We start from the raw sequence: 24,684 nt of genomic DNA, 5'->3' as shown, positions 1-24,684 counted from the left end.
CAAAACTGTTCATGATACTCATACCTTTACTAGAGATAAAAGTATCAGGATGCACTTGTATTAATACATATTATCACAACATCACAAAATATTTTTTAAAAGGAAAAATTTTTTTAAAATTATTATAAAATTTGATTGAATTAAATTTCAATTTATTTTTTTAATAATTAAAGAAAAAAAAAAAACAAAGCATATAAACTTTCTATTGAAAATGTTATTTTAAACTAGATGGCCAAGTGAACTTCGTTACACAAACAATATATGACGTATTCGTTATTTAAATAATCAGTATCCTTTGATATTATATCAATACGTTACTCTCTTCTTTTGATACATATTAATAAAATTTCAATTTATAAGATTTTATGTCAATTATATAAATAATATTATAAATTTTCTAAATACATAAGTTAAGTAACAAAAAATTTGAATAACAAGATAAATTTATATATTATGTTTTAATACTCGATACTATAATATATCGCATCCGTTACCAATTATTCGGTATCCTTTGATTTATACACAGAATGAACTAAAAATATATATCAAATTTATTTTATTTATTTATATATTTAATATTATTATTATTATTTTATATTACAAAGTTTCTTAACGAAGCTTACAATGATTTCTCATATCGTACTTAACAAAATTATTTAGATCATATAAAATTTAAATTGTTAAAAAATTTGTATATTTATTATTATTATTATTTATTTTTATTAAAATTACATAACATAAAATTAATAATATTTTAATAATTATATAAATTAATTCTTATTTAAAATAATCTTATATTAATCTCAACAAATACTCTAATAATATATTTTGTCATAAATTTTTTTATATTTAAAATAAATATTATAATATATAAATACTTATATCAGTATAAAATTTCTTTATATAATTATGAAAAAATTAATTTAATAGTTAATTATTGATATTAATGCATAAATAAAAGTATTTTCTAATGAAATATATTTTGTCAATGTTCGATTAACACATTTCATAATAATACGTTTTCATTATTGACAAAAAAAGTTTTTCTAAAAATGAAATCTTATACTATAATATATATATTTATATATTAAATTTTTTAATTATTTATATACTAATAATTTATAATAAATCGATATTAAATAAAAAATAAAAATATATACTTTTTAAGTTTACCTTAAAAATATTATTGTTTTGTATGATTGAAATAATTAATATTAAACTATGTTTATTAATAATTGTTAATAAAAAAATTAAATATATTTTAATTTATAAAATAAATATTATTATTAAATTTATAATTTATTATTTTATATATTATAGAAATTGAAAAAATAAATCATGTTTACTACGACAGTAAATTAGAAATACTATTTAATTTTTATGTGTTTTCTACATGGTACTTTGACTTACATAGGGACTTATATTATTGTGAATAATGATATAATTGAAAACCTTTATTTTTTATTTGATAGAATTATTATATTTTATCATTTAAATATTTATAATAAATACATTATTTTTATAAAGTAAAAAAATATGGCCGAAGAAAATTCTACAGCTGTTGCAGCAACTGCGGTTACTGCTGCTTCTACAACACCAACAAAAAAAGCAACAGCTTCTGGTGCTAAACGTACAAAACAACATTCAAAACCAACACATCCACGTACATCAGAAATGGTTGTTAACGCAATTAAAAATTTAAAAGAACGTGGTGGTTCATCATTACAAGCAATTAAAAAATATTTAGCTGCAAATTATAAAGTGGATTCTGATAAAATTTCACCATTTATTAAAAAATATTTAAAAGCTGCTGTAACTGAGGGAGCCTTGGTACAAACTAAAGGTAAAGGTGCATCTGGTTCATTCAAATTGGCTGCTTCCGCTTCATCTAATTCTTCAGCTAAATCAAAAGTATCCAAAAAAGAAAGTGGAGCAAAAGGTTCAGCAAAGAGTGCTAAAAGTAAACGGGCACCAAAAGAAAAGAAAGCCACAACTACATCATTGGCAGCCAAAAAGCCTAAAGCAAAAAAAGCGACTCCATCATCATCAACTGCTGCTAAAAAAGTTACTGCAAAATCATCAGCGGCATCAAAAAAAGCACCAGTTAAAGCAAAACCAGCAAAAAGTACAAAATCCGCTGCCAAAAGTAGCCCTGCTCGTAAACCGAAAGCACCAAAAGCTAAGAAAGCTTCTGTTGCCAAATCATCTCCTACAAAAATTAAAAAAGCAGCACCAAAAAAGAAATGATCTGTTACTTTAATAATATATTGAAATATTTCATTATTTTTGCTAAAAAATGAAAATAACATAGGCCTTAATACAGGCCACAAATTAATATTTGATAAGAGTAAATTATTTTTTGTATAAATATTTTATAAAATAATAGTTAAGAAACATTTGCCACAGTCAGTACCACGGATGGGTGGCCACTTGAGAATACTGTGTGCGGTTGCATTTTTATTTAAAATATATGGTATAATAAATAAGTATATATTTAAATTGATTACTTCATTGAAAATTTTAATAATATACTTTAATATTAATGATATTTATGAAAAATATATATTTGTAAAAATTTTCATTTATTACTGGCAACAGCCATACCACGTTGAAAACACCGGTTCTCGTCCGATCACCGAAGTTAAGCAACATTGGGCACAGTCAGTACTTGGATGGGTGACCGCTTGGGAACACTGTGTGCGGTTGCCTTTTTATATTAAAAATATAAATTATTTTTCTTCTTTTCTTTTTTTTTACACACCATATATAAATATATGTTATTTAGAAATGTAAACCTTTTATATTATTCGTCAACAAATAAATATTATTTTTTGTATAAAATTTTATTGCATTTATAACTCATATCATGGTTACTTTAAAGCGAGAAGTTTTTTTAATATTTCAAATGAATATAAAATAATATAAATTTTATGAAATTTATTTATTTTTAGAAATAGCAATCGCTTATAATTATAACAAAATTTTAATAATGTTTAATTTTATTTCAATAATTTATATATATATATATATATATATTTTTTAATAAAAATAATATACTCTTATTTAATAATATATGTTGGTCCTATATATAGGACCGAAAATATTTCTTATTTGTTTTTTTTTTTTTTAAATTGTCATTTAAAACGCTTATGCACGTTCTCCACGAATACGTCTTGCCAATTGTATATCCTTAGGCATAATTGTAACACGCTTTGCATGAATTGCGCATAAATTGGTATCTTCAAATAAACCTACTAAATAGGCTTCACTAGCTTCTTGTAATGCCATAACAGCTGAACTTTGGAAACGTAAATCGGTTTTAAAATCTTGTGCAATTTCACGTACTAAACGTTGGAATGGTAATTTACGAATTAACAATTCAGTACTTTTTTGATAACGACGAATTTCTCGTAAAGCTACTGTACCAGGACGATATCTGTGTGGTTTTTTTACTCCACCAGTTGCTGGTGCACTTTTACGTGCAGCTTTCGTTGCTAATTGTTTTCTTGGTGCTTTACCACCAGTTGATTTACGTGCAGTTTGCTTGGTTCTAGCCATTTTCAAATAATAATGTTTTTACAAAAAAACACACAATTTTAAAAATTATATTCGACAATTTGATACTACAAAGTCAAATGTTTAAATGCGAAATAAATGTGTTGTATTTATATTTATATGAAATTTCAAAATTTTTGTTGTCATATCCTATTGGATAGCTATCAGAGTATGGACTAATCAAATTGTATAGGCGTGGCTTAAAAAATCTTTAATGCTTTATATAAAAAGGCACAATTGTACCGGCGCTCACATACATTACAATACTTGTGAGGTTAACACACGTGTTATCCGTTCGTTAAAATATTGTAAATAATTTTTTATTAAAATGACTGGCAGAGGAAAAGGTGGAAAGGGTCTTGGAAAAGGGGGTGCAAAACGTCATAGAAAAGTTTTGCGTGATAATATCCAAGGTATTACAAAACCTGCAATTCGTCGTTTAGCACGACGAGGTGGAGTAAAACGTATCTCTGGTTTAATTTATGAAGAAACACGTGGTGTACTTAAAGTATTCCTTGAAAATGTTATTCGGGATGCTGTTACATATACTGAACACGCAAAACGTAAAACAGTTACAGCTATGGATGTTGTATATGCATTAAAACGACAAGGTCGTACTTTGTATGGTTTTGGAGGTTAAGAAAATATAATAATTTACTTAAAATATTTAGTAAATTTATTAAAGAATATTTAATACATCCGATAAATTTAAACAGGCTTTCCTTTTTGGGAAGCCACTAATTTTATTTATATAAGAGTAAATAAATTTGTTAATAAATATAACATATTATATAATTTGTTTACAACAAATTATTTTGTTTATAACATACATTACCAAATATTTTTATTTATTTTTTTTTTTTTTATTGTAATATATCTGCAATAATAAATTATAATTTGTATATTATCTATTTTATTTTACAATAACTTATTGAATTTTTGAAAAAATTTTATTATAAATTAATATACTATTATATTTTTTATATATACAAGTTAAGAGTAACAAGTATCGATAGGAGATTATCGAATTTATAACTAATAAAACATTTCGCCTTAATCAAAGAAAATAAAGATTTTGCTATACCATTTTTTATACTTTCAATAAATAATTTATTATTAAATTTTTATTATTTCATTTATTTTTTAAAATTATTAAAAATATTTTTCTAATAATTATAAGCGTACATAAACAAGTAGTAAATGTAAAATGAAAATAATAAAGGTAATGTAATGCATTTGCATTACACTGATTTACGATATATATTCCGCGATATCCTTTATTATATTTAAAATTAATAATATTGATATACTAATAATAGATATATTCAAGCTATTAATATATAAAATTTTATATTAAATATGATATTAATAATTGTTTATTTTATTTTTTTGTATATATAAAAATAATTTACTCTTATTTAAAAAATTTGATGGCTCTCTTAAAAAGAGAGCCGTTTTTATATGTTGATGTATTTTTATGTTATCAATTAAATAATATTTTCGATTTATTTATTTTGAACTTGTATATTTTGTAACAGCTTTAGTACCTTCACTAACAGCGTGCTTTGCCAATTCACCAGGTAATAATAATCGAACTGCGGTTTGAATTTCCCGACTTGTGATTGTTGAACGTTTATTATAATGTGCTAAACGTGATGCTTCAGCAGCAATACGTTCAAAAATATCATTAACAAAACTGTTCATGATACTCATAGCTTTACTAGAGATACCAGTATCAGGATGCACTTGTTTTAATACTTTGTAAATGTAAATTGCATATGATTCCTTGCGCTTCCTCTTCTTTTTCTTATCACTCTTTGATATATTTTTTTGAGCTTTGCCAGCTTTTTTTGCTGCTTTTCCACTTGTTTTTGGTGGCATTGTTACAAACAATTAATATACACAGATAGTTACAGAACACCAGTCAGTATATGTATGAGCGTGTCGTGTATACAACTAGCGTATTATATACGCGAAGATGGATATAACAATAAAAATGAATACTACTCTCTGATTGGCTAAAAATAATACTATAAGGTGATTGGTTTATTTTTAAAGTTTTATATTTTATAAATATTATAAATTAAAATACCCAAATAACATTTTAAACATTTATGTTACAATCCCCGTAACGTACACATCTGTGTGATTATATTTACAAAAAAAAATATTAATTAAATAAATTTATTCGCTATGTCTGGACGAGGTAAAGGTGGTAAAGTAAAGGGAAAGGCAAAGTCAAGATCAAGCCGAGCAGGATTACAATTTCCTGTTGGAAGAATTCACAGATTATTACGAAAAGGAAATTATGCTGAACGAGTAGGTGCTGGTGCCCCAGTATATTTGGCTGCTGTTATGGAATATTTGGCTGCAGAAGTTCTCGAGTTAGCTGGTAATGCTGCCCGTGATAACAAAAAAACACGTATCATTCCACGTCATTTACAATTGGCAATTCGTAATGATGAAGAATTAAATAAATTATTATCTGGTGTAACAATTGCTCAAGGTGGTGTATTACCAAACATTCAAGCAGTGTTATTACCAAAGAAAACTGAAAAGAAAGCATAAATTAAAAACATTGCATTAATTTTTATAATAATAATACATCGATCATAGGCCTTTTAATAAAAGGCCACAAATTTATTTAAAATAAGAGTAAAAATTATTTTTATAAATAATATATTATAATATTTTTTTAAAGAATCAATTTAAATAATTATAAATTAATGATTCTTTTTTTTTTTTTCTTTTTTTATATGTTATTATGGAAATAATTCATCATATTATGATGACATTTAGGTAACATATTATAAGAATATTCATAAAATATTATCAAAATAATATTGTATTATGATGATATTTAGACAAAATATTATAAGAATATACACAAAATATTATCAAAATAATATCATTAGATAACAAAACTGTTCATGATACTCATACCTTTACTAGAGATAAAAGTATCAGGATGCACTTGTATTAATACATATTATCACAACATCACAAAATATTTTTTAAAAGGAAAAATTTTTTTAAAATTATTATAAAATTTGATTGAATTAAATTTCAATTTATTTTTTTAATAATTAAAGAAAAAAAAAAAACAAAGCATATAAACTTTCTATTGAAAATGTTATTTTAAACTAGATGGCCAAGTGAACTTCGTTACACAAACAATATATGACGTATTCGTTATTTAAATAATCAGTATCCTTTGATATTATATCAATACGTTACTCTCTTCTTTTGATACATATTAATAAAATTTCAATTTATAAGATTTTATGTCAATTATATAAATAATATTATAAATTTTCTAAATACATAAGTTAAGTAACAAAAAATTTGAATAACAAGATAAATTTATATATTATGTTTTAATACTCGATACTATAATATATCGCATCCGTTACCAATTATTCGGTATCCTTTGATTTATACACAGAATGAACTAAAAATATATATCAAATTTATTTTATTTATTTATATATTTAATATTATTATTATTATTTTATATTACAAAGTTTCTTAACGAAGCTTACAATGATTTCTCATATCGTACTTAACAAAATTATTTAGATCATATAAAATTTAAATTGTTAAAAAATTTGTATATTTATTATTATTATTATTTATTTTTATTAAAATTACATAACATAAAATTAATAATATTTTAATAATTATATAAATTAATTCTTATTTAAAATAATCTTATATTAATCTCAACAAATACTCTAATAATATATTTTGTCATAAATTTTTTTATATTTAAAATAAATATTATAATATATAAATACTTATATCAGTATAAAATTTCTTTATATAATTATGAAAAAATTAATTTAATAGTTAATTATTGATATTAATGCATAAATAAAAGTATTTTCTAATGAAATATATTTTGTCAATGTTCGATTAACACATTTCATAATAATACGTTTTCATTATTGACAAAAAAAGTTTTTCTAAAAATGAAATCTTATACTATAATATATATATTTATATATTAAATTTTTTAATTATTTATATACTAATAATTTATAATAAATCGATATTAAATAAAAAATAAAAATATATACTTTTTAAGTTTACCTTAAAAATATTATTGTTTTGTATGATTGAAATAATTAATATTAAACTATGTTTATTAATAATTGTTAATAAAAAAATTAAATATATTTTAATTTATAAAATAAATATTATTATTAAATTTATAATTTATTATTTTATATATTATAGAAATTGAAAAAATAAATCATGTTTACTACGACAGTAAATTAGAAATACTATTTAATTTTTATGTGTTTTCTACATGGTACTTTGACTTACATAGGGACTTATATTATTGTGAATAATGATATAATTGAAAACCTTTATTTTTTATTTGATAGAATTATTATATTTTATCATTTAAATATTTATAATAAATACATTATTTTTATAAAGTAAAAAAATATGGCCGAAGAAAATTCTACAGCTGTTGCAGCAACTGCGGTTACTGCTGCTTCTACAACACCAACAAAAAAAGCAACAGCTTCTGGTGCTAAACGTACAAAACAACATTCAAAACCAACACATCCACGTACATCAGAAATGGTTGTTAACGCAATTAAAAATTTAAAAGAACGTGGTGGTTCATCATTACAAGCAATTAAAAAATATTTAGCTGCAAATTATAAAGTGGATTCTGATAAAATTTCACCATTTATTAAAAAATATTTAAAAGCTGCTGTAACTGAGGGAGCCTTGGTACAAACTAAAGGTAAAGGTGCATCTGGTTCATTCAAATTGGCTGCTTCCGCTTCATCTAATTCTTCAGCTAAATCAAAAGTATCCAAAAAAGAAAGTGGAGCAAAAGGTTCAGCAAAGAGTGCTAAAAGTAAACGGGCACCAAAAGAAAAGAAAGCCACAACTACATCATTGGCAGCCAAAAAGCCTAAAGCAAAAAAAGCGACTCCATCATCATCAACTGCTGCTAAAAAAGTTACTGCAAAATCATCAGCGGCATCAAAAAAAGCACCAGTTAAAGCAAAACCAGCAAAAAGTACAAAATCCGCTGCCAAAAGTAGCCCTGCTCGTAAACCGAAAGCACCAAAAGCTAAGAAAGCTTCTGTTGCCAAATCATCTCCTACAAAAATTAAAAAAGCAGCACCAAAAAAGAAATGATCTGTTACTTTAATAATATATTGAAATATTTCATTATTTTTGCTAAAAAATGAAAATAACATAGGCCTTAATACAGGCCACAAATTAATATTTGATAAGAGTAAATTATTTTTTGTATAAATATTTTATAAAATAATAGTTAAGAAACATTTGCCACAGTCAGTACCACGGATGGGTGGCCACTTGAGAATACTGTGTGCGGTTGCATTTTTATTTAAAATATATGGTATAATAAATAAGTATATATTTAAATTGATTACTTCATTGAAAATTTTAATAATATACTTTAATATTAATGATATTTATGAAAAATATATATTTGTAAAAATTTTCATTTATTACTGGCAACAGCCATACCACGTTGAAAACACCGGTTCTCGTCCGATCACCGAAGTTAAGCAACATTGGGCACAGTCAGTACTTGGATGGGTGACCGCTTGGGAACACTGTGTGCGGTTGCCTTTTTATATTAAAAATATAAATTATTTTTCTTCTTTTCTTTTTTTTTACACACCATATATAAATATATGTTATTTAGAAATGTAAACCTTTTATATTATTCGTCAACAAATAAATATTATTTTTTGTATAAAATTTTATTGCATTTATAACTCATATCATGGTTACTTTAAAGCGAGAAGTTTTTTTAATATTTCAAATGAATATAAAATAATATAAATTTTATGAAATTTATTTATTTTTAGAAATAGCAATCGCTTATAATTATAACAAAATTTTAATAATGTTTAATTTTATTTCAATAATTTATATATATATATATATATATATTTTTTAATAAAAATAATATACTCTTATTTAATAATATATGTTGGTCCTATATATAGGACCGAAAATATTTCTTATTTGTTTTTTTTTTTTTTAAATTGTCATTTAAAACGCTTATGCACGTTCTCCACGAATACGTCTTGCCAATTGTATATCCTTAGGCATAATTGTAACACGCTTTGCATGAATTGCGCATAAATTGGTATCTTCAAATAAACCTACTAAATAGGCTTCACTAGCTTCTTGTAATGCCATAACAGCTGAACTTTGGAAACGTAAATCGGTTTTAAAATCTTGTGCAATTTCACGTACTAAACGTTGGAATGGTAATTTACGAATTAACAATTCAGTACTTTTTTGATAACGACGAATTTCTCGTAAAGCTACTGTACCAGGACGATATCTGTGTGGTTTTTTTACTCCACCAGTTGCTGGTGCACTTTTACGTGCAGCTTTCGTTGCTAATTGTTTTCTTGGTGCTTTACCACCAGTTGATTTACGTGCAGTTTGCTTGGTTCTAGCCATTTTCAAATAATAATGTTTTTACAAAAAAACACACAATTTTAAAAATTATATTCGACAATTTGATACTACAAAGTCAAATGTTTAAATGCGAAATAAATGTGTTGTATTTATATTTATATGAAATTTCAAAATTTTTGTTGTCATATCCTATTGGATAGCTATCAGAGTATGGACTAATCAAATTGTATAGGCGTGGCTTAAAAAATCTTTAATGCTTTATATAAAAAGGCACAATTGTACCGGCGCTCACATACATTACAATACTTGTGAGGTTAACACACGTGTTATCCGTTCGTTAAAATATTGTAAATAATTTTTTATTAAAATGACTGGCAGAGGAAAAGGTGGAAAGGGTCTTGGAAAAGGGGGTGCAAAACGTCATAGAAAAGTTTTGCGTGATAATATCCAAGGTATTACAAAACCTGCAATTCGTCGTTTAGCACGACGAGGTGGAGTAAAACGTATCTCTGGTTTAATTTATGAAGAAACACGTGGTGTACTTAAAGTATTCCTTGAAAATGTTATTCGGGATGCTGTTACATATACTGAACACGCAAAACGTAAAACAGTTACAGCTATGGATGTTGTATATGCATTAAAACGACAAGGTCGTACTTTGTATGGTTTTGGAGGTTAAGAAAATATAATAATTTACTTAAAATATTTAGTAAATTTATTAAAGAATATTTAATACATCCGATAAATTTAAACAGGCTTTCCTTTTTGGGAAGCCACTAATTTTATTTATATAAGAGTAAATAAATTTGTTAATAAATATAACATATTATATAATTTGTTTACAACAAATTATTTTGTTTATAACATACATTACCAAATATTTTTATTTATTTTTTTTTTTTTTATTGTAATATATCTGCAATAATAAATTATAATTTGTATATTATCTATTTTATTTTACAATAACTTATTGAATTTTTGAAAAAATTTTATTATAAATTAATATACTATTATATTTTTTATATATACAAGTTAAGAGTAACAAGTATCGATAGGAGATTATCGAATTTATAACTAATAAAACATTTCGCCTTAATCAAAGAAAATAAAGATTTTGCTATACCATTTTTTATACTTTCAATAAATAATTTATTATTAAATTTTTATTATTTCATTTATTTTTTAAAATTATTAAAAATATTTTTCTAATAATTATAAGCGTACATAAACAAGTAGTAAATGTAAAATGAAAATAATAAAGGTAATGTAATGCATTTGCATTACACTGATTTACGATATATATTCCGCGATATCCTTTATTATATTTAAAATTAATAATATTGATATACTAATAATAGATATATTCAAGCTATTAATATATAAAATTTTATATTAAATATGATATTAATAATTGTTTATTTTATTTTTTTGTATATATAAAAATAATTTACTCTTATTTAAAAAATTTGATGGCTCTCTTAAAAAGAGAGCCGTTTTTTTATGTTGATGTATTTTTATGTTATCAATTAAATAATATTTTCGATTTATTTATTTTGAACTTGTATATTTTGTAACAGCTTTAGTACCTTCACTAACAGCGTGCTTTGCCAATTCACCAGGTAATAATAATCGAACTGCGGTTTGAATTTCCCGACTTGTGATTGTTGAACGTTTATTATAATGTGCTAAACGTGATGCTTCAGCAGCAATACGTTCAAAAATATCATTAACAAAACTGTTCATGATACTCATAGCTTTACTAGAGATACCAGTATCAGGATGCACTTGTTTTAATACTTTGTAAATGTAAATTGCATATGATTCCTTGCGCTTCCTCTTCTTTTTCTTATCACTCTTTGATATATTTTTTTGAGCTTTGCCAGCTTTTTTTGCTGCTTTTCCACTTGTTTTTGGTGGCATTGTTACAAACAATTAATATACACAGATAGTTACAGAACACCAGTCAGTATATGTATGAGCGTGTCGTGTATACAACTAGCGTATTATATACGCGAAGATGGATATAACAATAAAAATGAATACTACTCTCTGATTGGCTAAAAATAATACTATAAGGTGATTGGTTTATTTTTAAAGTTTTATATTTTATAAATATTATAAATTAAAATACCCAAATAACATTTTAAACATTTATGTTACAATCCCCGTAACGTACACATCTGTGTGATTATATTTACAAAAAAAAATATTAATTAAATAAATTTATTCGCTATGTCTGGACGAGGTAAAGGTGGTAAAGTAAAGGGAAAGGCAAAGTCAAGATCAAGCCGAGCAGGATTACAATTTCCTGTTGGAAGAATTCACAGATTATTACGAAAAGGAAATTATGCTGAACGAGTAGGTGCTGGTGCCCCAGTATATTTGGCTGCTGTTATGGAATATTTGGCTGCAGAAGTTCTCGAGTTAGCTGGTAATGCTGCCCGTGATAACAAAAAAACACGTATCATTCCACGTCATTTACAATTGGCAATTCGTAATGATGAAGAATTAAATAAATTATTATCTGGTGTAACAATTGCTCAAGGTGGTGTATTACCAAACATTCAAGCAGTGTTATTACCAAAGAAAACTGAAAAGAAAGCATAAATTAAAAACATTGCATTAATTTTTATAATAATAATACATCGATCATAGGCCTTTTAATAAAAGGCCACAAATTTATTTAAAATAAGAGTAAAAATTATTTTTATAAATAATATATTATAATATTTTTTTAAAGAATCAATTTAAATAATTATAAATTAATGATTCTTTTTTTTTTTTTCTTTTTTTATATGTTATTATGGAAATAATTCATCATATTATGATGACATTTAGGTAACATATTATAAGAATATTCATAAAATATTATCAAAATAATATTGTATTATGATGATATTTAGACAAAATATTATAAGAATATACACAAAATATTATCAAAATAATATCATTAGATAACAAAACTGTTCATGATACTCATACCTTTACTAGAGATAAAAGTATCAGGATGCACTTGTATTAATACATATTATCACAACATCACAAAATATTTTTTAAAAGGAAAAATTTTTTTAAAATTATTATAAAATTTGATTGAATTAAATTTCAATTTATTTTTTTAATAATTAAAAAAAAAAAAAAAACAAAGCATATAAACTTTCTATTGAAAATGTTATTTTAAACTAGATGGCCAAGTGAACTTCGTTACACAAACAATATATGACGTATTCGTTATTTAAATAATCAGTATCCTTTGATATTATATCAATACGTTACTCTCTTCTTTTGATACATATTAATAAAATTTCAATTTATAAGATTTTATGTCAATTATATAAATAATATTATAAATTTTCTAAATACATAAGTTAAGTAACAAAAAATTTGAATAACAAGATAAATTTATATATTATGTTTTAATACTCGATACTATAATATATCGCATCCGTTACCAATTATTCGGTATCCTTTGATTTATACACAGAATGAACTAAAAATATATATCAAATTTATTTTATTTATTTATATATTTAATATTATTATTATTATTTTATATTACAAAGTTTCTTAACGAAGCTTACAATGATTTCTCATATCGTACTTAACAAAATTATTTAGATCATATAAAATTTAAATTGTTAAAAAATTTGTATATTTATTATTATTATTATTTATTTTTATTAAAATTACATAACATAAAATTAATAATATTTTAATAATTATATAAATTAATTCTTATTTAAAATAATCTTATATTAATCTCAACAAATACTCTAATAATATATTTTGTCATAAATTTTTTTATATTTAAAATAAATATTATAATATATAAATACTTATATCAGTATAAAATTTCTTTATATAATTATGAAAAAATTAATTTAATAGTTAATTATTGATATTAATGCATAAATAAAAGTATTTTCTAATGAAATATATTTTGTCAATGTTCGATTAACACATTTCATAATAATACGTTTTCATTATTGACAAAAAAAGTTTTTCTAAAAATGAAATCTTATACTATAATATATATATTTATATATTAAATTTTTTAATTATTTATATACTAATAATTTATAATAAATCGATATTAAATAAAAAATAAAAATATATACTTTTTAAGTTTACCTTAAAAATATTATTGTTTTGTATGATTGAAATAATTAATATTAAACTATGTTTATTAATAATTGTTAATAAAAAAATTAAATATATTTTAATTTATAAAATAAATATTATTATTAAATTTATAATTTATTATTTTATATATTATAGAAATTGAAAAAATAAATCATGTTTACTACGACAGTAAATTAGAAATACTATTTAATTTTTATGTGTTTTCTACATGGTACTTTGACTTACATAGGGACTTATATTATTGTGAATAATGATATAATTGAAAACCTTTATTTTTTATTTGATAGAATTATTATATTTTATCATTTAAATATTTATAATAAATACATTATTTTTATAAAGTAAAAAAATATGGCCGAAGAAAATTCTACAGCTGTTGCAGCAACTGCGGTTACTGCTGCTTCTACAACACCAACAAAAAAAGCAACAGCTTCTGGTGCTAAACGTACAAAACAACATTCAAAACCAACACATCCACGTACATCAGAAATGGTTGTTAACGCAATTAAAAATTTAAAAGAACGTGGTGGTTCATCATTACAAGCAATTAAAAAATATTTAGCTGCAAATTATAAAGTGGATTCTGATAAAATTTCACCATTTATTAAAAAATATTTAAAAGCTGCTGTAACTGAGGGAGCCTTGGTACAAACTAAAGGTAAAGGTGCATCTGGTTCATTCAAATTGGCTGCTTCCGCTTCATCTAATTCTTCAGCTAAATCAAAAGTATCCAAAAAAGAAAGTGGAGCAAAAGGTTCAGCAAAGAGTGCTAAAAGTAAACGGGCACCAAAAGAAAAGAAAGCCACAACTACATCATTGGCAGCCAAAAAGCCTAAAGCAAAAAAAGCGACTCCATCATCATCAACTGCTGCTAAAAAAGTTACTGCAAAATCATCAGCGGCATCAAAAAAAGCACCAGTTAAAGCAAAACCAGCAAAAAGTACAAAATCCGCTGCCAAAAGTAGCCCTGCTCGTAAACCGAAAGCACCAAAAGCTAAGAAAGCTTCTGTTGCCAAATCATCTCCTACAAAAATTAAAAAAGCAGCACCAAAAAAGAAATGATCTGTTACTTTAATAATATATTGAAATATTTCATTATTTTTGCTAAAAAATGAAAATAACATAGGCCTTAATACAGGCCACAAATTAATATTTGATAAGAGTAAATTATTTTTTGTATAAATATTTTATAAAATAATAGTTAAGAAACATTTGCCACAGTCAGTACCACGGATGGGTGGCCACTTGAGAATACTGTGTGCGGTTGCATTTTTATTTAAAATATATGGTATAATAAATAAGTATATATTTAAATTGATTACTTCATTGAAAATTTTAATAATATACTTTAATATTAATGATATTTATGAAAAATATATATTTGTAAAAATTTTCATTTATTACTGGCAACAGCCATACCACGTTGAAAACACCGGTTCTCGTCCGATCACCGAAGTTAAGCAACATTGGGCACAGTCAGTACTTGGATGGGTGACCGCTTGGGAACACTGTGTGCGGTTGCCTTTTTATATTAAAAATATAAATTATTTTTCTTCTTTTCTTTTTTTTTACACACCATATATAAATATATGTTATTTAGAAATGTAAACCTTTTATATTATTCGTCAACAAATAAATATTATTTTTTGTATAAAATTTTATTGCATTTATAACTCATATCATGGTTACTTTAAAGCGAGAAGTTTTTTTAATATTTCAAATGAATATAAAATAATATAAATTTTATGAAATTTATTTATTTTTAGAAATAGCAATCGCTTATAATTATAACAAAATTTTAATAATGTTTAATTTTATTTCAATAATTTATATATATATATATATATATATATATTTTTTAATAAAAATAATATACTCTTATTTAATAATATATGTTGGTCCTATATATAGGACCGAAAATATTTCTTATTTGTTTTTTTTTTTTTTAAATTGTCATTTAAAACGCTTATGCACGTTCTCCACGAATACGTCTTGCCAATTGTATATCCTTAGGCATAATTGTAACACGCTTTGCATGAATTGCGCATAAATTGGTATCTTCAAATAAACCTACTAAATAGGCTTCACTAGCTTCTTGTAATGCCATAACAGCTGAACTTTGGAAACGTAAATCGGTTTTAAAATCTTGTGCAATTTCACGTACTAAACGTTGGAATGGTAATTTACGAATTAACAATTCAGTACTTTTTTGATAACGACGAATTTCTCGTAAAGCTACTGTACCAGGACGATATCTGTGTGGTTTTTTTACTCCACCAGTTGCTGGTGCACTTTTACGTGCAGCTTTCGTTGCTAATTGTTTTCTTGGTGCTTTACCACCAGTTGATTTACGTGCAGTTTGCTTGGTTCTAGCCATTTTCAAATAATAATGTTTTTACAAAAAAACACACAATTTTAAAAATTATATTCGACAATTTGATACTACAAAGTCAAATGTTTAAATGCGAAATAAATGTGTTGTATTTATATTTATATGAAATTTCAAAATTTTTGTTGTCATATCCTATTGGATAGCTATCAGAGTATGGACTAATCAAATTGTATAGGCGTGGCTTAAAAAATCTTTAATGCTTTATATAAAAAGGCACAATTGTACCGGCGCTCACATACATTACAATACTTGTGAGGTTAACACACGTGTTATCCGTTCGTTAAAATATTGTAAATAATTTTTTATTAAAATGACTGGCAGAGGAAAAGGTGGAAAGGGTCTTGGAAAAGGGGGTGCAAAACGTCATAGAAAAGTTTTGCGTGATAATATCCAAGGTATTACAAAACCTGCAATTCGTCGTTTAGCACGACGAGGTGGAGTAAAACGTATCTCTGGTTTAATTTATGAAGAAACACGTGGTGTACTTAAAGTATTCCTTGAAAATGTTATTCGGGATGCTGTTACATATACTGAACACGCAAAACGTAAAACAGTTACAGCTATGGATGTTGTATATGCATTAAAACGACAAGGTCGTACTTTGTATGGTTTTGGAGGTTAAGAAAATATAATAATTTACTTAAAATATTTAGTAAATTTATTAAAGAATATTTAATACATCCGATAAATTTAAACAGGCTTTCCTTTTTGGGAAGCCACTAATTTTATTTATATAAGAGTAAATAAATTTGTTAATAAATATAACATATTATATAATTTGTTTACAACAAATTATTTTGTTTATAACATACATTACCAAATATTTTTATTTATTTTTTTTTTTTTTATTGTAATATATCTGCAATAATAAATTATAATTTGTATATTATCTATTTTATTTTACAATAACTTATTGAATTTTTGAAAAAATTTTATTATAAATTAATATACTATTATATTTTTTATATATACAAGTTAAGAGTAACAAGTATCGATAGGAGATTATCGAATTTATAACTAATAAAACATTTCGCCTTAATCAAAGAAAATAAAGATTTTGCTATACCATTTTTTATACTTTCAATAAATAATTTATTATTAAATTTTTATTATTTCATTTATTTTTTAAAATTATTAAAAATATTTTTCTAATAATTATAAGCGTACATAAACAAGTAGTAAATGTAAAATGAAAATAATAAAGGTAATGTAATGCATTTGCATTACACTGATTTACGATATATATTCCGCGATATCCTTTATTATATTTAAAATTAATAATATTGATATACTAATAATAGATATATTCAAGCTATTAATATATAAAATTTTATATTAAATATGATATTAATAATTGTTTATTTTATTTTTTTGTATATATAAAAATAATTTACTCTTATTTAAAAAATTTGATGGCTCTCTTAAAAAGAGAGCCGTTTTTATATGTTGATGTATTTTTATGTTATCAATTAAATAATATTTTCGATTTATTTATTTTGAACTTGTATATTTTGTAACAGCTTTAGTACCTTCACTAACAGCGTGCTTTGCCAATTCACCAGGTAATAATAATCGAACTGCGGTTTGAATTTCCCGACTTGTGATTGTTGAACGTTTATTATAATGTGCTAAACGTGATGCTTCAGCAGCAATACGTTCAAAAATATCATTAACAAAACTGTTCATGATACTCATAGCTTTACTAGAGATACCAGTATCAGGATGCACTTGTTTTAATACTTTGTAAATGTAAATTGCATATGATTCCTTGCGCTTCCTCTTCTTTTTCTTATCACTCTTTGATATATTTTTTTGAGCTTTGCCAGCTTTTTTTGCTGCTTTTCCACTTGTTTTTGGTGGCATTGTTACAAACAATTAATATACACAGATAGTTACAGAACACCAGTCAGTATATGTATGAGCGTGTCGTGTATACAACTAGCGTATTATATACGCGAAGATGGATATAACAATAAAAATGAATACTACTCTCTGATTGGCTAAAAATAATACTATAAGGTGATTGGTTTATTTTTAAAGTTTTATATTTTATAAATATTATAAATTAAAATACCCAAATAACATTTTAAACATTTATGTTACAATCCCCGTAACGTACACATCTGTGTGATTATATTTACAAAAAAAAATATTAATTAAATAAATTTATTCGCTATGTCTGGACGAGGTAAAGGTGGTAAAGTAAAGGGAAAGGCAAAGTCAAGATCAAGCCGAGCAGGATTACAATTTCCTGTTGGAAGAATTCACAGATTATTACGAAAAGGAAATTATGCTGAACGAGTAGGTGCTGGTGCCCCAGTATATTTGGCTGCTGTTATGGAATATTTGGCTGCAGAAGTTCTCGAGTTAGCTGGTAATGCTGCCCGTGATAACAAAAAAATACGTATCATTCCACGTCATTTACAATTGGCAATTCGTAATGATGAAGAATTAAATAAATTATTATCTGGTGTAACAATTGCTCAAGGTGGTGTATTACCAAACATTCAAGCAGTGTTATTACCAAAGAAAACTGAAAAGAAAGCATAAATTAAAAACATTGCATTAATTTTTATAATAATAATACATCGATCATAGGCCTTTTAATAAAAGGCCACAAATTTATTTAAAATAAGAGTAAAAATTATTTTTATAAATAATATATTATAATATTTTTTTAAAGAATCAATTTAAATAATTATAAATTAATGATTCTTTTTTTTTTTTTCTTTTTTTATATGTTATTATGGAAATAATTCATCATATTATGATGACATTTAGGTAACATATTATAAGAATATTCATAAAATATTATCAAAATAATATTGTATTATGATGATATTTAGACAAAATATTATAAGAATATACACAAAATATTATCAAAATAATATCATTAGATAACAAAACTGTTCATGATACTCATACCTTTACTAGAGATAAAAGTATCAGGATGCACTTGTATTAATACATATTATCACAACATCACAAAATATTTTTTAAAAGGAAAAATTTTTTTAAAATTATTATAAAATTTGATTGAATTAAATTTCAATTTATTTTTTTAATAATTAAAGAAAAAAAAAAAACAAAGCATATAAACTTTCTATTGAAAATGTTATTTTAAACTAGATGGCCAAGTGAACTTCGTTACACAAACAATATATGACGTATTCGTTATTTAAATAATCAGTATCCTTTGATATTATATCAATACGTTACTCTCTTCTTTTGATACATATTAATAAAATTTCAATTTATAAGATTTTATGTCAATTATATAAATAATATTATAAATTTTCTAAATACATAAGTTAAGTAACAAAAAATTTGAATAACAAGATAAATTTATATATTATGTTTTAATACTCGATACTATAATATATCGCATCCGTTACCAATTATTCGGTATCCTTTGATTTATACACAGAATGAACTAAAAATATATATCAAATTTATTTTATTTATTTATATATTTAATATTATTATTATTATTTTATATTACAAAGTTTCTTAACGAAGCTTACAATGATTTCTCATATCGTACTTAACAAAATTATTTAGATCATATAAAATTTAAATTGTTAAAAAATTTGTATATTTATTATTATTATTATTTATTTTTATTAAAATTACATAACATAAAATTAATAATATTTTAATAATTATATAAATTAATTCTTATTTAAAATAATCTTATATTAATCTCAACAAATACTCTAATAATATATTTTGTCATAAATTTTTTTATATTTAAAATAAATATTATAATATATAAATACTTATATCAGTATAAAATTTCTTTATATAATTATGAAAAAATTAATTTAATAGTTAATTATTGATATTAATGCATAAATAAAAGTATTTTCTAATGAAATATATTTTGTCAATGTTCGATTAACACATTTCATAATAATACGTTTTCATTATTGACAAAAAAAGTTTTTCTAAAAATGAAATCTTATACTATAATATATATATTTATATATTAAATTTTTTAATTATTTATATACTAATAATTTATAATAAATCGATATTAAATAAAAAATAAAAATATATACTTTTTAAGTTTACCTTAAAAATATTATTGTTTTGTATGATTGAAATAATTAATATTAAACTATGTTTATTAATAATTGTTAATAAAAAAATTAAATATATTTTAATTTATAAAATAAATATTATTATTAAATTTATAATTTATTATTTTATATATTATAGAAATTGAAAAAATAAATCATGTTTACTACGACAGTAAATTAGAAATACTATTTAATTTTTATGTGTTTTCTACATGGTACTTTGACTTACATAGGGACTTATATTATTGTGAATAATGATATAATTGAAAACCTTTATTTTTTATTTGATAGAATTATTATATTTTATCATTTAAATATTTATAATAAATACATTATTTTTATAAAGTAAAAAAATATGGCCGAAGAAAATTCTACAGCTGTTGCAGCAACTGCGGTTACTGCTGCTTCTACAACACCAACAAAAAAAGCAACAGCTTCTGGTGCTAAACGTACAAAACAACATTCAAAACCAACACATCCACGTACATCAGAAATGGTTGTTAACGCAATTAAAAATTTAAAAGAACGTGGTGGTTCATCATTACAAGCAATTAAAAAATATTTAGCTGCAAATTATAAAGTGGATTCTGATAAAATTTCACCATTTATTAAAAAATATTTAAAAGCTGCTGTAACTGAGGGAGCCTTGGTACAAACTAAAGGTAAAGGTGCATCTGGTTCATTCAAATTGGCTGCTTCCGCTTCATCTAATTCTTCAGCTAAATCAAAAGTATCCAAAAAAGAAAGTGGAGCAAAAGGTTCAGCAAAGAGTGCTAAAAGTAAACGGGCACCAAAAGAAAAGAAAGCCACAACTACATCATTGGCAGCCAAAAAGCCTAAAGCAAAAAAAGCGACTCCATCATCATCAACTGCTGCTAAAAAAGTTACTGCAAAATCATCAGCGGCATCAAAAAAAGCACCAGTTAAAGCAAAACCAGCAAAAAGTACAAAATCCGCTGCCAAAAGTAGCCCTGCTCGTAAACCGAAAGCACCAAAAGCTAAGAAAGCTTCTGTTGCCAAATCATCTCCTACAAAAATTAAAAAAGCAGCACCAAAAAAGAAATGATCTGTTACTTTAATAATATATTGAAATATTTCATTATTTTTGCTAAAAAATGAAAATAACATAGGCCTTAATACAGGCCACAAATTAATATTTGATAAGAGTAAATTATTTTTTGTATAAATATTTTATAAAATAATAGTTAAGAAACATTTGCCACAGTCAGTACCACGGATGGGTGGCCACTTGAGAATACTGTGTGCGGTTGCATTTTTATTTAAAATATATGGTATAATAAATAAGTATATATTTAAATTGATTACTTCATTGAAAATTTTAATAATATACTTTAATATTAATGATATTTATGAAAAATATATATTTGTAAAAATTTTCATTTATTACTGGCAACAGCCATACCACGTTGAAAACACCGGTTCTCGTCCGATCACCGAAGTTAAGCAACATTGGGCACAGTCAGTACTTGGATGGGTGACCGCTTGGGAACACTGTGTGCGGTTGCCTTTTTATATTAAAAATATAAATTATTTTTCTTCTTTTCTTTTTTTTTACACACCATATATAAATATATGTTATTTAGAAATGTAAACCTTTTATATTATTCGTCAACAAATAAATATTATTTTTTGTATAAAATTTTATTGCATTTATAACTCATATCATGGTTACTTTAAAGCGAGAAGTTTTTTTAATATTTCAAATGAATATAAAATAATATAAATTTTATGAAATTTATTTATTTTTAGAAATAGCAATCGCTTATAATTATAACAAAATTTTAATAATGTTTAATTTTATTTCAATAATTTATATATATATATATATATATATTTTTTAATAAAAATAATATACTCTTATTTAATAATATATGTTGGTCCTATATATAGGACCGAAAATATTTCTTATTTGTTTTTTTTTTTTTTAAATTGTCATTTAAAACGCTTATGCACGTTCTCCACGAATACGTCTTGCCAATTGTATATCCTTAGGCATAATTGTAACACGCTTTGCATGAATTGCGCATAAATTGGTATCTTCAAATAAACCTACTAAATAGGCTTCACTAGCTTCTTGTAATGCCATAACAGCTGAACTTTGGAAACGTAAATCGGTTTTAAAATCTTGTGCAATTTCACGTACTAAACGTTGGAATGGTAATTTACGAATTAACAATTCAGTACTTTTTTGATAACGACGAATTTCTCGTAAAGCTACTGTACCAGGACGATATCTGTGTGGTTTTTTTACTCCACCAGTTGCTGGTGCACTTTTACGTGCAGCTTTCGTTGCTAATTGTTTTCTTGGTGCTTTACCACCAGTTGATTTACGTGCAGTTTGCTTGGTTCTAGCCATTTTCAAATAATAATGTTTTTACAAAAAAACACACAATTTTAAAAATTATATTCGACAATTTGATACTACAAAGTCAAATGTTTAAATGCGAAATAAATGTGTTGTATTTATATTTATATGAAATTTCAAAATTTTTGTTGTCATATCCTATTGGATAGCTATCAGAGTATGGACTAATCAAATTGTATAGGCGTGGCTTAAAAAATCTTTAATGCTTTATATAAAAAGGCACAATTGTACCGGCGCTCACATACATTACAATACTTGTGAGGTTAACACACGTGTTATCCGTTCGTTAAAATATTGTAAATAATTTTTTATTAAAATGACTGGCAGAGGAAAAGGTGGAAAGGGTCTTGGAAAAGGGGGTGCAAAACGTCATAGAAAAGTTTTGCGTGATAATATCCAAGGTATTACAAAACCTGCAATTCGTCGTTTAGCACGACGAGGTGGAGTAAAACGTATCTCTGGTTTAATTTATGAAGAAACACGTGGTGTACTTAAAGTATTCCTTGAAAATGTTATTCGGGATGCTGTTACATATACTGAACACGCAAAACGTAAAACAGTTACAGCTATGGATGTTGTATATGCATTAAAACGACAAGGTCGTACTTTGTATGGTTTTGGAGGTTAAGAAAATATAATAATTTACTTAAAATATTTAGTAAATTTATTAAAGAATATTTAATACATCCGATAAATTTAAACAGGCTTTCCTTTTTGGGAAGCCACTAATTTTATTTATATAAGAGTAAATAAATTTGTTAATAAATATAACATATTATATAATTTGTTTACAACAAATTATTTTGTTTATAACATACATTACCAAATATTTTTATTTATTTTTTTTTTTTTATTGTAATATATCTGCAATAATAAATTATAATTTGTATATTATCTATTTTATTTTACAATAACTTATTGAATTTTTGAAAAAATTTTATTATAAATTAATATACTATTATATTTTTTATATATACAAGTTAAGAGTAACAAGTATCGATAGGAGATTATCGAATTTATAACTAATAAAACATTTCGCCTTAATCAAAGAAAATAAAGATTTTGCTATACCATTTTTTATACTTTCAATAAATAATTTATTATTAAATTTTTATTATTTCATTTATTTTTTAAAATTATTAAAAATATTTTTCTAATAATTATAAGCGTACATAAACAAGTAGTAAATGTAAAATGAAAATAATAAAGGTAATGTAATGCATTTGCATTACACTGATTTACGATATATATTCCGCGATATCCTTTATTATATTTAAAATTAATAATATTGATATACTAATAATAGATATATTCAAGCTATTAATATATAAAATTTTATATTAAATATGATATTAATAATTGTTTATTTTATTTTTTTGTATATATAAAAATAATTTACTCTTATTTAAAAAATTTGATGGCTCTCTTAAAAAGAGAGCCGTTTTTATATGTTGATGTATTTTTTATGTTATCAATTAAATAATATTTTCGATTTATTTATTTTGAACTTGTATATTTTGTAACAGCTTTAGTACCTTCACTAACAGCGTGCTTTGCCAATTCACCAGGTAATAATAATCGAACTGCGGTTTGAATTTCCCGACTTGTGATTGTTGAACGTTTATTATAATGTGCTAAACGTGATGCTTCAGCAGCAATACGTTCAAAAATATCATTAACAAAACTGTTCA

General features: G+C 23.9%; 4 non-coding genes across 4 annotated transcripts; all 4 read left to right on the top strand.

Annotated features, from left to right (window-relative positions):
* Positions 1 to 2,590: 2,590 nt before the first annotated feature.
* On the top strand, positions 2,591 to 2,709 carry LOC123303866. The gene has a single exon (XR_006535940.1). It is a non-coding gene; the product is annotated as a 5S ribosomal RNA (ribosomal RNA).
* Positions 2,710 to 9,064: 6,355 nt separating this feature from the next.
* On the top strand, positions 9,065 to 9,183 carry LOC123303864. The gene has a single exon (XR_006535939.1). It is a non-coding gene; the product is annotated as a 5S ribosomal RNA (ribosomal RNA).
* A 6,355-nt stretch (positions 9,184 to 15,538) lies between these two features.
* Positions 15,539 to 15,657, top strand: LOC123303863. The gene has a single exon (XR_006535938.1). It is a non-coding gene; the product is annotated as a 5S ribosomal RNA (ribosomal RNA).
* Positions 15,658 to 22,016: 6,359 nt separating this feature from the next.
* On the top strand, positions 22,017 to 22,135 carry LOC123303862. The gene has a single exon (XR_006535937.1). It is a non-coding gene; the product is annotated as a 5S ribosomal RNA (ribosomal RNA).
* Positions 22,136 to 24,684: the final 2,549 nt, after the last annotated feature.

Source organism: Chrysoperla carnea (assembly GCF_905475395.1).
Source record: "Chrysoperla carnea chromosome X unlocalized genomic scaffold, inChrCarn1.1 SUPER_X_unloc_149, whole genome shotgun sequence".
In the NCBI taxonomy this organism is placed as follows: Eukaryota; Metazoa; Arthropoda; class Insecta; order Neuroptera; family Chrysopidae; genus Chrysoperla; species Chrysoperla carnea.
The sequence above is the reverse complement of the archived record's forward strand: the minus strand, read 5'-3'. Positions and strand labels throughout refer to the sequence as shown.